The sequence below is a fragment of the Pteropus vampyrus genome, unplaced genomic scaffold (genome assembly GCF_000151845.1).
Source record: "Pteropus vampyrus isolate Shadow unplaced genomic scaffold, Pvam_2.0 Scaffold375, whole genome shotgun sequence".
Taxonomy (NCBI): Eukaryota; Metazoa; Chordata; class Mammalia; order Chiroptera; family Pteropodidae; genus Pteropus; species Pteropus vampyrus.
The window spans coordinates 464,908-479,840 of record NW_011889156.1 but is presented as its reverse complement, the minus strand read 5'-3'; positions in this window follow the sequence as shown (position 1 = coordinate 479,840).

Genomic DNA, 14,933 nt, shown 5'->3' with positions numbered 1-14,933 from the left:
GTGCGGGATTCTGTTGTCCTGGCAGCGTCTGGGTCGGACTCGGCTGTTTGGAGGCACTGTACTGTCACACAGCTGGCACCACACCCAGACTCGGGATGGCACACAACCCGTCACCGCTCGTCCGGAGGCTCCCGAGAGGCAAGAACAACTTGGCGAGTACACGTTGGTGGTACGGCTCTGCTGGTGTGCGACCGGCCAGCGCCGGAGCCCCCACCGCCCGGTGTGCCGGTCGGGGCGGCCCCCTCTCCGGGGGGCGGGTGCCTGGGAGGGATGAGGAAGGAGCGGCCCAGCCAGCGGCCCGCAGCACCTGCCAGCTAAACCGCACGGCCTCCTGCGCGCCCGGCCCCGCCACGCATGTGTCCGGCTTGATCTTAACCCTCGGCGCCCACCTCTGCTGGGGGGTTTATGTTTATCTCTTGCCTCAGCAGGACAAGGCTCCGCGTGGCGGGGACGTTCAGCTTTGCCGCTGTGTCCCCTGTGCTCCCGCGCTTCTCGCCGGAGACCGGGCTCCGGGCAGCACGTGTTTGGAAGGCGCGGCGGGGACCGCGCTTTGCCCGCGGAGGACGCGCACCGCGGCTCCCGCCCCCGGGTAGAGCTGCCGCGAGTTCCGTGTCTGTTTCTGTTGTAAACGCCCCAGCCGATGACCTTGGAGACCTCGCTGTATGTCTCCTCTGCGTGATTTGAAATGACCTGGGACTCGCCTCGGGTATCGAGCTGGTCGAGATGGAGGAGTCGTTTCTGAAGACGCTGGAGTCCCCCGTGTCCCATCGACCTCAGAGCCCATCGGAGGGGCTGGTTCTGGGGAGTCTGGGCAGAAGGGGCTTTGTCTTTGTCTTCACGAGAAGGTGCGGGACGGCTTTCCCTGGTTTCAAAGTCTGGTCCCTGCGGGGTCACATGAGGCTGCAGTTCGCGTGAAACCCCGAGTTCGGCCGAAGACACGGTTTCGGGGTGGCGCGCTGCCGCCTGGTCTTTTATCTCTAGTTTATTCGCCTTGATCTTTTCTATAGGAAATAATGACTTTAAAAAACCCGTCGGCGGCGTAGAGTGCGCCGTTGGTCGAGTTGGCACTTTTAACCGAAGGATTGCCAAGGGCACTGGAAGGTGACTCACGCCCCGAACCGGTCTGACTCTTGCAGGCGGCAGCCTTTATCCTTAGCATCCTGACGGAGCCCCGATTCCTAAGTGATGGGAAGTCGGGGCTGTCATTCCAACTCCCGCTTGTTCAATTGCTGATTAAAGTCTGCTCCTTGGGAGCTGCAGGCGGGGCTGAGAGATCAGCCTAAATCATAGTAAAGGCACCTAATTTATCAACTGATTTGTTTACCTGAGAGTCATCGTAAGTCATGCGCATGGAAAAATGGGCTTATGTGGATGGTAAGAGTGAGTGGGGCGGAGGCTACGGGTTTTGACTTAGGAGCAGAATAAAGACCCAGGGATAGAGATTCCTGAAGGGAAATTTAAAAACGGCCATTTCTGTCGTCACATGCTTCTGAGAACCTCATAAGGCTCGTGGATCCTCCCTTTGCTGACGCAAGACTGAAGTGTCAGGAGGGGACGAGTTTTCCGAGCCCGAGTTCTTAGGGTCGAACCCCGTTTCTTCGCTCCAGCAGTAGGACTGTTTCATCCCCCACAGTCACCTCGCGCCCATGGCCGATCTCGATAAACCGTAAAAGGAATGAATGATACACCGTAAAAGGAATGAATGAAAGGGGAGCGAGGGGAGGGCAGCGAGCAGCAGCGGGCACATGGGAACGGTGGGCTCACCCAGCTCGGCGCCCGGGGCTGGGCTGACGTCTGGGAGGTGCCCTGGTCCCTCAGTCGGTGGGTCGTCTGTTATCAGTTAGAAGCGGTATAATTTGCGGTGAGGTCGCCATTCTGCCGAGTGAGCCCGGCTGTCTGTTCTTCGTTGCGGGGTGAGCGGGCTCTGTGATCGTGCAGAGAACGCTTCTTTACCCCAGAGTCCTTGCCGGGATTAAAAGAAATACTATAAGAGGAAAACAGTTTTTGTTTCGAATTCATACTTCGCTAGATTTGCATGATCTTTGTTTAAGCCGGCTGAATGCGAATCCCTAAATAAATGTCAGGCATTGAAATGTTGAAAAGGATTCATCCACAGCACTTTACTCACCCAAAGAAAAAGTGCTTACAACAAAGAAACTAACCGCCTCGCAGATGCCGCCCGCACAGACTGTTCACCTTGTCGTTGAATTATGAAACATTAATAGTGACGCTAGAATCGGAGGCCTCATTGAGCTGCCGGGCTGGCCCCGCTCCAGGCTGTTCGCGGTGGCGGAGCGGGGCGTCCGTGTCAGGCTGGCAGCTGGCTTGTCAGGACAGCTCTGACGCAGTCACCGCGGTGACTGCTTTGCTCTGGCTGCTAATTTTAGGCCAGTTAAATCTGGTGAAGTCTGATGGCTGCTGTCGCCGGGCGTCTGGTTCTGTGCAGCTTCTAAATCCATCCTCCTAGCCTGGCACCGTCACGCTCAGCCCTTCCCGGCACGGGCCGGCACGCAGAGCGGACGCGGCCTGGGCCCCGGGCTGCTTCCAGGAGACGCCGCCCTCAGTCTCCCTATTTTCTTTGTGGTCCCGTCAGCAAACACTGGTCCCGCGTGTTCTGGCCGTGCCGGAGCACCTGGGGGCCGTGGAGGGGACGGAGCCGGGTGACTCGAGGCTCCCGCCTGCGCGGAGCAGCGTGATGCCATTCACTTGTTTTCCTGGCCGTCCCTGAAGGCTTTAGCAGTTTTAAAACGGAACTTTGACCTTCTCCTTTTCTGGGAAATTAAAACTAAGGAGAAAGATGATAATTTTTTTCCCCAAACGATTCGGAGCATTACACGGACGAGCAAAGCAGGACGTCCTGGCTACTGCAAAAGGTGGCGGTGGCCGAGGGCTCGTTTGGTGGCCCTGTCCGGCTTGCTTAGCTTCCAGTTCTAAAAGGAGGAGGCGGGGCCACAGGACCTTGACATCTTAGACTCCCGAGTGAGCAGGGGGCGCCCTAGGGTATGAGACCCAGGAAAGCGGAAGGGACCTCGTCACCTCATCCCCACCCTCTGTCCCAGGAAGGTGTCTGGCACAGTCAACAAATGAACCGACTCAGCATTTCAGGCCTCAGAGGGACCTTCCGGTTGTCCTTGATCAGACGGACTTCCACATGCTGTTGATTCGTGATGACAGACTGTTGAAATAACAGGATCGATTGTAGCATGGGATGTGATGGGCGGCCTGCTCAGGTGACGAGCTAGTTTACGCCTTTATCGTGAGTCTTCTGGGCCAGCTGCTGGCCAGTGTCAGGCGTCTTAGGAGGAGATCCCCGTGTGGATCTAGTGAGGCCCTAGGACCGATGGGCACGACGTCCTTCAGATGGAAGGCTGAGTCGCCGAGGGCACGGTGGCTTTGCGGAGTAGGAAGGCAGTGCAGGAAAAGGTAGGGCCAGGGCCAGGCTCTGGGAGGTGGCCAGGATATGCAGGTTGGTTGAGCAGCTCTTGAATGCAGGGGCTTTGTCGGCTCTGTGGGCGACGGGCAAACACAGATGAAACTCTCTTTCATTCGCTCACTCTGCCTGAAACCAAACTTAGCTGGTTTAGGTTTTGCGACTCCAAAAACGGATTTCGTTAACAACAGCAACGTCAAGGAGACGTGATGGACGGTATTTTCAAAGTGGTGATTAACTCGTCCATCATGTAACACACTCAGTCTGATTTTTTCCCCCATTGTAATTTGCTAAAGGTCATAGAGTGTGGTAGAAACATAAAGGGAAAAATATCTTATACTCGTCAGAGATAGAAAGTAAACGATTTTTTTAAATGGAGATGCAGCTGACTTATGACTTAGGTGTACGTGAGTCGGTGTTTGTAAATACTGTGAAGCGATCATTTCCGTAAGTCTAGGTAACATCACGTAGTGACGCTCTTCTTAGTGCGATGAGAACGCGTAAGATCTACTCTCTTAGCAACTTTCAAATACACCTTGCGGCGTTAACTGTGGTCACCACGCTGTGCGTCGCGTCCCCGGGGTTTGCTTATTCTGTAACTGGAAGTCCGTACCTTTTGATCACGATGTTTTGGTGTGAAATCACTGACTGTTTTAGTTTTTTTGTCCAGAGAATTTGCACACGGTGTTGTATGTGCGATTCAAGGTCACGTGTGGTAAGAGTTTATATTTAGAAATTTACAACTTTGAGCAATTGATTTACTAAAGCGATTTATGTTCAAACCGCCCCGAGTCATGGGAGCCTTGAACCCAGGCGGCCTTCGGGAGCGGCTGTGCCCGGTGAGAGTTCGCCTGGCCTGAGCATCTCACCCGTGCGGGTCCCTCTGGGATGTGTGAGCCGCTTCCTGTGTCTGTCCCATGAAGGGGCAGTAAGTGCTGGGTGAGACCCGCCTTCTCCTCCAGCCTCCAGAGCAAAAGATCTCAACAGCGTCACCATAGAGTTTCCCTCTTTTTGTCACGCAGATTCTCTAACAGAGAAGTCGAAAGGATGAAGGGGCAGTGGACCCCCACAAGGCCACACCCCATTCCACAGAGCGAGCATTTCGTGGTTCGCTTTGCACGTACCTCCCGTCTGTCTACCCATCAGTCCCGTTGTTTTTCAGACGCATTTCTAAATAAGTCGCACGCGTCGGTACACTTTACTGCTAATCACTTCTGCGTACGTGTGTAAATAAGTTTAAAACCTTCGAATTGTTTTTTGGGGGGTAAAGTTTATAGAGTGAAATGCGTACGTTTTAGGTGTGTTATTCATTCATTCATTCATTCATTTATCCTGTGAGTCTACACAGATGCGAACACCCTGTCACCCACGCTTCCGTTAGGGACGTCTGCCACCCCAGAGCGCCGTCAGGCCATTCCCAGCCAGCGTGTCTCCCGCCCCGGCAGCCCCGGACGGTTCGGCGTGTTCTGCCCTGCGCACCCACGGCACTGACCAGTGCGTGCCTCCCTGTGTCGGGGTCCACGCAGCCGGACGCTTCCCTCCCGCGCGCTCGGGCACAGGATGGCCAGGCCACTGTGCCTCCCGTGGCCAGGCGCCCCTTTCGGAGGTCGTCGTGTCCGGTGACATACGGAGCTTTTGTGTAGTTTTCTTCCGTCTCATTCCCCTTCCCAACAGGGCTGAGCTGCGTGTCAGGTTTGGCCACGTCCTGACCGAGTCCCCTCCCTGTCCCCGCCCGCTCTCTGCGTGCCAGGCATGGCTTCTGCCAGTTTGCGGGCGCCGAGGAGCACGGGGCCGCCTGCCTCCGAGGAGGCGGACCCCGACACGTTAGCTGACGCTTTTGCTTATTTGTGTGCGCCACTTGGACAACTTCAGGTAAAAGAAAATAAATCTATTATTTTTTACAACGCTTATTTTAGCTCGGTGATTAACTTCTAGAAGAAGTTTGAAATGAAGCAGTTTAATGAGGTGTCTCTGAGGAGTAATTTTTAGTGCATATGTGATAAGTCGTGAAAGTAAAAGTTCCTGATTTCAATTTTATGACACTATACGGAGCAGACTAACCAAGTAAGCCTGAAAAATCGGCAGGTTTTTAAGTCACCTGTGCTGAGGAGATACTGGCTAGCAAAATAAACTCCTAGTTGGCTTAAAAATAAAGGTCTAGACTTAATTAACACCCCCATTGCTGCGCCCGCTCTTCCTGACCCTCTCCGGCCCCGTGAAGGTTTTCATCGGCAGTGCTGGTTTAGTGTGTTTTGGTTGTTTTGGCGCTGGTCGTGCTGTCAGCGTGTAGGCATTTTCTTTCGGGCTGCCTCGCTTAGGGTCGTTCCGCCTGCTCTGAAAGAGACAGCAGGATGCAGTGTCCAGACCGCGGGACACTGACTTCATTCTCAGGCCGCCACCCGAGGTCTGGGCGGGTGGCTGCCGGCCTCCGCCCGTCGCTCAGGGACCTGGGCTCCTGCCATCCCGTTTTGGCACCATGGGGCCTTGGCCTCACCGCGTGCTGGAAGCCGGGCACATCTGCACCCAGGCTTGCTGGGGACCGAGGGAGCACCTGGGCGGCGATCACACAGGGACCCCTGAGGGTCTGCGTGGCCCTGTGGGCGTTCCCCTGGGCAACATCGTGACGCGACCACCCCCAGCTTCAGGGGGAGCCGGGGAGTGTCACGCGGGTGGCCCGGGGCCCGCTGGGTGTGGCGCTCCGGGGAAGGTGCTCAGCCTCCGGGTGCTGCCTGCGGCTGCTCCGTGCCAGGCGCTGGGAAGGACTCCGGTCGCGGTGGCGAGCGGGTGGGTGGCCTGTCGCTCTCACGTGCTCTCCTGCAGCCAGAGTAAATCTGAGAATATTTGTCCCAGTAGATTTTTTTTTATTTGGAGGCAGTGCCGTCTTCTCAAAGTGCAGCTTCGTGCTGGGCAGAGGAAGGGAGGGTGAAGTCTAAGGACCATGAGACTGTGGCCAGACTCGGTGACCAAGCTACCGGGGACCTGGATCAGGGGCTGTAACGAAGGACCTCGTCCCCTGTTTAAGATTCAGACTCCAAGTAGAAGGCTCCAGAGACACTGGGGAAACTGTCGTCGTCCATCCAGGAGCCCGAGGCTTCGCAGGGCGCTCTGGCTGGTGAGCCGCTCACAGGGCAGTTCCGTGGCGTCCAAGGCCAACTGCCATCCGGGGAGGAGCGGTGACGGGGTCACGGGGCGAGCTGTGGTTTCTCGTCCTTTCTGCCCAGCCCCCATTACGTCGCTGGCTCCGAAAGAATTTTATGCAGACCGTTTGCCACCACCTTGAAAGACTCTTGACGTGACAGTGTGATCCATCAAAGTGGCCGCCTCGGGGACCACGTGGAGCAGGCTGCGAGTCTGTCCTGGCTCGAGGGGGACAAGGTCAGTGCCCGGGTGCCAATGGCGTGGGGGTGGAGCGTGGCCACCTCACCTGGCCTGCGTCGTGTGCTCTCCACAGTCACCCTGTGGGTTCCCGGGGCGTATAGAGTAACCCTGGTGACTGCACGTGCGACTCTCCCTCCAGGGCATCACCTGACATGTGCATCAGTGTGTGAACCTGGGCCCGTCCCCCCCGAATGTCTGAGAGCAGAGACTGCCGCTCAGGGCTCTGAGCAGCAGGCCTGAGCCCACCCTCGGCCCGAAGCTCCCGTTCCTGGAGGCCGTGGCGTCCGTGCTCGAGCGAGGTCTGCGGGGAATGGAGCTCAGGGTCGGGCCTGCATCCGTCACGCTCCCTGACGGACTCAGAGCGGGCGGGAGCACTCCTGGCTGGCATAAGCGATGCTTACATTTTGGGGGGGGCGGAAAGGCTGACCGGTGCTTATTTAACAGGCGCAGTGCCGCGCGGGCGAGCTGGATGTCGCCTGCCTTTCCCCCGCTCAGGATGTGTCGCAGATGGTTATGCTGACTCTGCTCATTTTTGCCGATAATTGAAGCACGGAGGGATGCAGGGCCCCCGAGCGACAGCTCTGAGGGTGACTCAGGGGGGGGCGGGGGCTGGAGCCGAGCAGCTGCAGATGGCGGGTGTTCAGCTCCCACCGGGGCCGTCCGGGGGCTTTTGCATCTTCGGTGCGTCGTGAGCCAGAGAGCGTGGCGCGTCGTCGGCAGGGTCAAGTGCGTGCGCGTTCCGAGCATCTCTGTCTCGGCTGAAACGTCAAACTCTGTGAAGCGCGGAAAACTGGTGCCTTTGACTGGGGTCTGACTCGACCCCACGCTGACTTGCCCCCAGACCTGTGTGCTTTGACATCCCGTTAACGGGTGATGTTTGCCTTGGCCTTTGCCCCTCTCAGTCACTATTCCGTCAGCCAAGCCCTTGATCTCGCCTGCTTTCCCCGTCACAGGACGTATTCGGCAGCCTGTCTTTCTCGTGACACTGAGTTCAATGTGTTGGTCGGGTCGTTTGAAGGAGGAAGGGGACGTTCCTAGAGAGGCCAGTTTCTCAGGGGTCCTGTCTTCATGAGAAGGTGGGGGGGTGGTGTGTCAAGGAAACCGCGAGCATCTAGTGATCCTCGTGGAAGTGGATGTCCCCAGTGCCCCCCACTCGTTTCTCCGTGGTGGCTGGACTCGGAGTGGAGACCAGCCGACTGTGCCTCCGGCCCTGTGGACACTTGTGCGTCGCTGTGTTCAGACTCTGCTGTCCGGAGCCTGTGTGTGTTCCGGAAGCATAGGACACCGGCCAGGTCATACTCCGTGTCCCCACATCAGGGTGGACCAGGTCGAGCCACGTCAAGAAGTTTTTCGCCATCCTTGAATTGTACCTTCATTGGTGGTCTCTAAATGCCCGACCCGGCTAAGGTTGTCTTTGTAGTAGATTTCAGCCCCTGAAATCTTCTGCATTCTTCTGAATATCTAAATTTCAGCTAGTTTCCAGAATCGTCAGAAAGTCCCGTGTTTGACCTTGGGAGAGTGTATAGAACATTGTCACCACAGTAGAGGTGGGTGACTGCCAGAGACCACCTGTGGCTCTGCTTCGTACCCGTCTGGGACTTCTGCAGTCTTTATACCAGCAGGATGCCTTTTAAAAAAATCTAATATGAAGGTTCTTATAGAAATATTAATATTTTCAATAATATCTCTTTCGGAGTAGAGGCCATCCTCTCAGTAGATTTCTTTCCCCTGTATTTCATTTTTAAAAACTACAACAGTTATCAAGGCCCTGCTTCCTGACATCATCTATAATCCTGAGTTTACAGTCTTTTTGGCATGAGTGCCATCGGGGCCAAAGATAACACAAAATAAAAAAGCCCAGCTTCTATTATTAGATTTAACGTAGAAATTGCATTCCTGTCGATGTGATCACAGTAAACACGGCAGGAAAAAAGACGAGCGTGTAAAGAATTGTGCGGTTCGTTCACAGGAACCGTGCATATTAGAGATTAATATAATGATTACATGAACGATTTTTTGATGCTCTGCGTCGTAACCAAACACAAGCGAGGCGTAGAGAACAGTTCGTGTTAAATGCTAATAACGTGCATCGAACAAACGCCATGTATGTCAGTATTTATAGGTTTTCACGTGTTCTCAATTTATCTAATCAGGACAGATCCGTGACATGCTGTTTGCAGGGGATAGCATTATCCAAAAAGTCTCTATGTTTTGTTTTAATGACAGTCGCCCTGGAGAGACCCTCTCACGAAGCATATTCATGGAAATGGATGAAGAGATTTTAAAGCACTTTCGGCAAGCTCAGTATATTCATTTTAAACTTTTACCCCCAAAGTAAGCAAGTTTATCTTTGATCCGCTGTTGGTGGCCAGGTCCAGCAGTTTAGTCTGTAAAGTAATAGCTTGTCTGTCTTTTGATGAACAGAAGGGATTCTGGATTTTGTGTACTTTTGTGCTGCAGGTGACAGCTAACGTAAGTGCCACAGTTGTACTGCGCCCTGGAGGGCACGATTAGCCCGACCCACCGTCCCAGTCCAGCGGCTTCCAAACTGGTCTCGGGGAGTTTGGCGTGGGTGGTTGTCCCGAGCTAGCGTTCAGAGAGAGGAGATCAAAGTCGTGGAATGCAAACTATTAGAAAAGACGTTTCTTTTTTGTGTTTTAGCAGCTGCCTCTTTAAAGTGGGCAGTCGGTCCGCACTAGACGATGTTGGACTCCTCGGAGACTGGCCCGGAGCCAGGGAGGAGCCAGGAGGCGGGGAAACCGGGAGGACTTGTTTTCGTGCTGGGATTTCAGGCCGCGAGCTGGGACGCCGCAGCCCACTGGCCAGCTCAGCCTGCCGGGCACTTGGCCGGTGTTTCTGGGCGCCGGCCTGTTCTGCGTGGAGCGCTGGCCGGCTCCTAGTGCACGCAGACCCCGCGCGTTTGCAACGCCAGCACAGAGAGACGGTGCAGCGTGTGGAGGAAAACTTTTCCTGAGTCGAGTCACTTGACAACTGCAAAATGTGAGAATGATTTTTTTTTTTTTTAAATGAGAGGAAGACCTTATAAGAGGATGGCAGAAGAGATGACTCTGGAAGCAGGGCCCGAGCCTGCAGAATCCTGCCATGCGTTGGCTGCTTTCAGTCCGGCCTGCACGGGCAGGTGGCCTGCACGGGCAGCTGCACCAACCCCACCCCACCTCCTACCCCCCGGGTCCTGCTCCTGCGGGGGCTGGACCCGCAGGCTCCGTCCATTCCCCTCGAGGTGAAAGATGGGGCAGCCTGACCAGGTACCCTTCTCCTGTGCCCGGAGACTCAAGAGGAGCCGCTCGCTGTGGCCCTGGGTCAAAGGTCGACGGACAGGTGCAGAGGAGGCAGTGATGAGGGTTCCTACCTCCCCGTGCGGCAGCATTCACGTGCACGTCCCAGCCGGGAAGAAGGTTAATAACTGTGGGGATTCGGGGTGGGGAATTGACCCCGATGGAATAATCACACTTAGTCCCCCAAAGATTTATGCGTGAGCCTGCTCGGCGCAGTATTAATTATAATGTGAGAAACTGGAAAAATATTGGCAGTAAGATATTAAATTATGATTCTCTATATGATCAAGTCATTTAAATTAATTAAATATCTTGTTTTATGAGGCCGTTTAATGACATGGGGAAATGCTCACAGAATATTAAACGAAAAAATTTTTTGCTAAGCAGTATATATAATAGATCCCAGTTTCACAGGGAAATTAAATATGCATATGCGTTAATAGAACAAGGATACATTAAAAATTTACAGTGGTTATTACTTGTGGTTGTGTTATGTGTAATTGTCATTTTCTTTTTGCATTTGTTTTCCAGTCTTTCTAAAATGAGCGTGTTTTGCGATGGAAAAAACATGGTATTAAAATATTTGAATTCCTTGAATCGGTCATATGTATCCTTTCAAAACTGTTAGTCTGCTTTGGTTTCTTGGCTCAATATAGTTGAGATTATTTTATTTTATTATGTAATCTTCCTTAATTTGTTCTTTTGATTATATTTAACAGAATTTTTCAAGGCAGGTAATTAGCAAACATTAGGTACCTATTATGTCTAATAAATGTGCTTTTGGTACATGTTCTGTGTCATAAAAGCATCTATAATCTAAGTATCAGATAGGTAGATTTCCTTTGAAAATTATTTGCTGATCTCGTATGGTAGAGTTTAAACATTATATGTTTTTAATCTTTTGGCTACCGTTTTTTATTTAATCTTGTTACATAGGGGAAAAGTATATCATTTAATTTAATTTCAGGAAATTCGTTTTTCTATCGTTAACCCGTAACTTACCGGTAGGACACTGACCGGCTTGTTTTTATGTACTTGATCTTGTTGAGTCCTCACAGCTCCCGGTCCTTGACAGTGGGGGTCTCTTCTTAGAGTTAAGCGAGAGACTTTGGCGTTGACTTTAAAAATACCATTAATGCTCTTTCTTATCTTTGAGACCAGAGACCCCTTGACTCAGTAACATACGTGTCTTTTTAGCAGAATAATTGCTAGCCCTTTGATACTGTGCTTTTTTGACATTTCCATTAAAAATAAAAATTAGCTAATTTGTAAGTTATAAGGTCTCAAAAAGATAGTTCATTCCTCATTCACACCTGTTAATGGTTCTGTTAAAATTCTGAAATGGCTTATTAGATTAAGTGCCGTGTCAAAGGCTAATTGTCTCTCCGTTAGTCTACACGACTTAGGAAAGCGTGATTTTAAAATTATATTTGAATAGCAACTCCGAAGTCAGTTTTTAGTGTCTATCAAATTGTAATGATCGTAGATGAATGTATTAGTAGACCAGGTAGGCCACCCTCATGCCGTTACAGAAGCCGCCTCTGAAACGGATTCGGTGGCAGCGTCCTCGACGCTGCTTGGGCTTGTTGGCGCCACGTCCGAGGCCCAGGCACGAGATGTGAGTGTGCTGTGTCCCCTGCGTACCGCCCGTTGGATCAGCCAGCGCACGCGTGTCATGCGTGAGAAGTAGTAGTGTATTGTCGTAGAATCAGAAGCCTGTATTTTTTTCTTACTTATTATAATTTTTCGACTCACATGTCACAAGTCAGTGTGGTTTTAGTGGGATGAATGTGAGGTTTGGAGTCACTTACTCGGTGTGTCTGTTGAGCACCTGTCGTGGGTCGGGTACTGCGGGGCCCAGGGTTTTGATCTGAGCTCCGAGCCACCTCGGGTGAGTGCGCCCTGGTTTCCACGTCTGCGTGGTGACACTTGCGGCAAGGAAGTGTCACCACTCCCCCAGGAGGCAGTGGGTTTTGATGCACAAACGGTTTTTACAAGTCGAAACAGTAAGGACATAGGTTTTTATCCAAGGAGTAGTTCATTAGCGGTAACGAGGGTCTGCGGCAAAGCTGGTTCAGCGCCTGCTGGACCCCTTCGGGGGTCCCCGAGCGGTGACGAGGAAGAGTCCCGGTGTCGGAAGGGGTCCTGGTGGTCGGATCAGGTCAGTTTGTTTGCATTCAGCAGGAGTTAACAGAGACAGATGTGAGATGACAAAAGGACTTTTTAAAGTGGGCTGTGGACTGCGTATGTGTCACGTCCATTCCTGTTAAATTTCCCGATCTTCTGGATTTCAAAAGGGATCATTCTGCCGGCTGTTCTCTTACTGACTCCTCAGAAGTCGGTAACTCTGACCTTTCTGACAGTTCCTGTCAGGACTTAGAGAAAGAAGCCCTCATGGTCAGACCGCGACGCAGCCTTGTAGCTGGCGCTGGAGCCGGGCCTGAGGGCCACGTGCATCAAGACGGCAGCGTGTCCTCGGCCGTCACCGGATGAGGGGCGCGTTCCCAGGGCCTTGCCGCGTTCCCAGCATCCACCAGCACCCGGTCCCTCACTGCTGTGGTTCCTGGTCTTGGGGACCCTCTGGCTGGCCCTTGGGGACCGCAGCTCCTCTCGACCCCAGTGAAAGCCGCTGTGAGAACGCCCCCGTCTCCATCCCTTTGGCTCCTGGTCGTGTCTCCTCTGCCATCGCTGGCCTCTTCTGTCCTGAATCCCTTTGAAGTGTTGGGGTTCCTTTGGTCTCTTCTTTCTCCGGGTGACCCTGCCTTCCTGAGTGGCTTCTTTCACTATCTCTGTGTGATGGTGACCCCAGCTCTTTACCCGTCTGACCTTTTCCCCAAGCGCCTCTAGCCGTCAGCCTTGGACATTCTTGGTCCATTGCAAAGTAAATGAGTTGATTTGGACCTGCTACCTCCCCTCTGATCTCTTCTGCACCCCCTCCTGCTCCTGAGTGCTGCACGGTCACCATGAAATAGTCTGCCAGCGAGACAAGCGTGGCGGCGTCCCACACTCAGTCCTCACGCCACATCCGACCAGCCGGTCGCCAGCGGCTGCCACTGCTGCCCGAGAAAGTCCTGTTGGTTCTGTGGTCGTCGTCTCCACGGCCTCTGCTTCACTCGGGTGCGTTGGCCTCTCCGACCTGTGAAACAGCTCCCTGGCCTGTGCGTCCAGTGTGGTAGCCGTGGATGGCATGTGGCGATTTAAATTAATCAGAATTAAACACAAAGAAGATGTCAGTTCCACAGTCTCCCAGGCTGCATTTCAGGTGCCCAGTGGCCCCGTGTGGCTGGTGGCGGCCGTGTCGGGCAGCCCAGTGGCCCCGTGTGGCCGGTGGCGGCCGTGTCGGGCAGCCCAGTGGCCCCGTGTGGCCGGTGGTGGCCGTGTCGGGCAGCACCGATGGACCGTTCTCACCGCTGCGGGAGGTCCCGTGGGCCCCTCCGTCTGGCTGGGCCCCTCTGCCAGCTCCCACTGTCCCCGTCCCAGCCTCCACGTCACCACCTGCGTTTCCTTCCTGGAAGCAGCGGCCCAGACGTGGCGTCCCCTGTCTAGAAGCTTCTGTGGGGTGCTCGGCTATAATCCGTGTCCTCGGTGCTGGCACACGGTCCCTCACTGTCCCATTCCTCGTCTGCCCTGTTGCCCACGGGTGGCCCTGCTGCTTCGAATGCCCCCCTTCCTCGTCTCGCTGACGTGCCCGCACGCCACCTGTCTCTGGACGTGGCCTTTCCTCGTTCCCTGGCAGAACACGTTTTCTGGGCTGGCCTCTCCGTTTGGGCGGCGGGGGCGTCTCTAGCATGGTCTGCAAATGGTTTGGCCTTTGTGCCCTCTAAAACAGTTTCTAAAAAACTATGCACTTCCGTGTTTTTAAGGTGACATTCAACTTTTTTTAACACAAGTTCAAATGATTTATTTCATTAATAAGTAGAAAATATTAAATATCTCAAAGATAAAAATAATATGAGGGTTGACTTAGTTGGAACAAATCTTTGTCAGTATAATTTGAGAGAATCAATTTTAACTACCTGGTTGAAAAATGTACTTCTAAAGAATTCAAGGAGATTTGTTACCTGTGAGGTTTCTCTAACTTGGATTGAGCGTTTTGGCATTTTGGGGAAAATTCCAGGTATATTTAAGAGAATCCATCATCAACTTATATTTCTTTTTTTTTCCTTGATTCCAAATGGGCCACGTTTGACCCCCAGCAGAAATCTGAGTAAGACCTATGAAATCAGGAAGCCTTATGAATTCAAGGGTCACGATGCGTTACTAAGGACTTCGCTGATGACCAGTGTTTTGATTTTTCTTCTGTTTGGCACCTCGGAGGTTTCTGACTTAGAGAAAATGTTAAACTACGGCGCAGCGTCCCCTGGTGAGATTCAGGGAGGCAGGAGCTACAGGAAGGATGGAGCATCCGTCTGGTTTCGGGAAAGAGCAGGTGGAAGGTGAGGGTCTAGAGACTCCCCCTAAACTCCCCGTCGCCCATCACCTGCCCCTTGAGCCATGCACTCGGAGTCCTGGCAGAGCCCGCGGGAGGCCCCGTGCCTCGGTGGGGGCTGCAGCCCGAGACAGGGCGGCTCCGTCACTGTCTGTCCCAGCGCCCGGCCTGGCTGGGCACGCTGGCTCTGAGCCACTCTGAACTCACCGCCGCCTCCCCAGCGGTCCCCCGCCGTCTTCAGGGGTGCGTCAGGGACTGTGGCTGAAGCCTTGTCTTCCCCTGGAGGTGTGTCCTGGCACTGCTGGCCCAGGAACCAGGCCGCTGACCTTGGGGCCTTGGGGAGTAGTGAAGTGTTGATGTCGCGAGAAAGGACCCCTGTTCACAGAGGCCTGCGGGGGCC